The sequence below is a fragment of the Olea europaea genome, unplaced genomic scaffold, assembly GCF_002742605.1.
Source record: "Olea europaea var. sylvestris unplaced genomic scaffold, O_europaea_v1 scaffold2910, whole genome shotgun sequence".
Taxonomy (NCBI): Eukaryota; Viridiplantae; Streptophyta; class Magnoliopsida; order Lamiales; family Oleaceae; genus Olea; species Olea europaea.
In genome coordinates, this window is record NW_019247672.1 from 69385 (window position 1) to 70937 (window position 1553).

The window sequence follows — 1553 nt, forward strand, 5'->3', positions numbered from 1 at the left end:
CAATTAATAATGCGTGGATATTTCTTATAAATTCTTGTGGCCACATTTCCCTCAAGTGCAGGTATGCACTCATATAACCACACCTGGAAAGCCACTAAAAAACCTGTCAATCTATAGTGACTAGTTTGTTTTGATAGTCCCTTTTTTAGCGACAATAAGGTGGTCTCAAACAAATATCTATCCCAAGGAAATGTTTCAAGAGTGGCAAAATCGTCTACAAGTGCAAATATGTATTGATCCACCACCTTCGGGTAGGATGTAGCAAATAAGTATGAGGTGATGAGATAGATAATTCCAATCTTAACAACGTCAAGGTCTGGTGCATCATCAAGTGAAATAAAAACCCTCTTGACATCTTCACTTGTAACAACTTTTAAGTCCTTAAAATATGTGTCCTTCACTGAAGACGGTTTTTCATCTAACATTGGTCGACCATCGACCCCATCATACCTCAATCCCGTAACCAAACAAAATTCAGCAATTGAAAAACGAATATATCTCCCATGTACATTAAACCACATCTCTTGCTTGTTCGGTTGCTTGAACTCCCGTAGTAAAACTTGGTGAATCAATTGTGGCTGCACAACTATCTCCCTACAATGCATGTAGTAGGAGAAACATGTGTTTTCTAGAATTGCCCTCTGCGCAGCCTTAAATTTCATCACAAAGTGCGTAATCACACTCTGTATTTGCGTTGTGGTGATTTTTCCAGAAAACCAATTCCTTGGTTTTATTAAGTATTTCCAGTCCTGCACAATGGTAAAATAAAAAATGTTACTCTGACCTTCAACACAAACAAGTAGAAAGTCACAATCACGCAATACATAAAATAAGTCACAAAACCTTCAAATTACAAAATACCTAAAACAGAACATAAAATTATATTTCCTACGCAGAATACCCAAATCAGGTCACAAACTACTCAAATAATAGGTCACAAAATCGGAGTTCACCTTCTTCATGGGTTTCCCGCCAGAGGATGACATTTTAACTCTCTTTGCTGAAGAAGAATCTCTTTCAACATATTTCCTCTTTCCTTTATCCTTCTCCATCATTTTCGCACCAACACTTCGAGTTTTTGCCATTCCAAACACAACTATTGTTGAAACTAAAATTTAATAAACTATTGTGCGGTTCGTAGTAGTGGAGAAACGGAGTGGGAGGTTACTTTACTGCATTAGAGAGAGAGAAGAGAAGAGAGAGAGAGAGCAACGTCGTTGCTATATTTCTGGTAGAGAGAAGAAGAGAGAGAAGAACGTGGTTTCTTTCTGCACTGCACTGCACTAGAGAGAGAGAGAGAGGGTTTATGGTAAAACGCGAAGGACGTGGTTTGGATGATCAGTGATTACGTGCAGAAGTATTATGGAAACTGTGTAATTCAGATATAGAGGGTTCAGATTTCATCACGTAAATGAACAATTAGTTTATAATTATTATTAATTTTAAAATAAATAATTAACACCTGATTTTAGAAAATTAAACTTAATCACCCTAGTTTTGAAATGTAAAGTTTATAAGTATGGTTTTGCGTTATTTTTCCTATGTGATTTTCA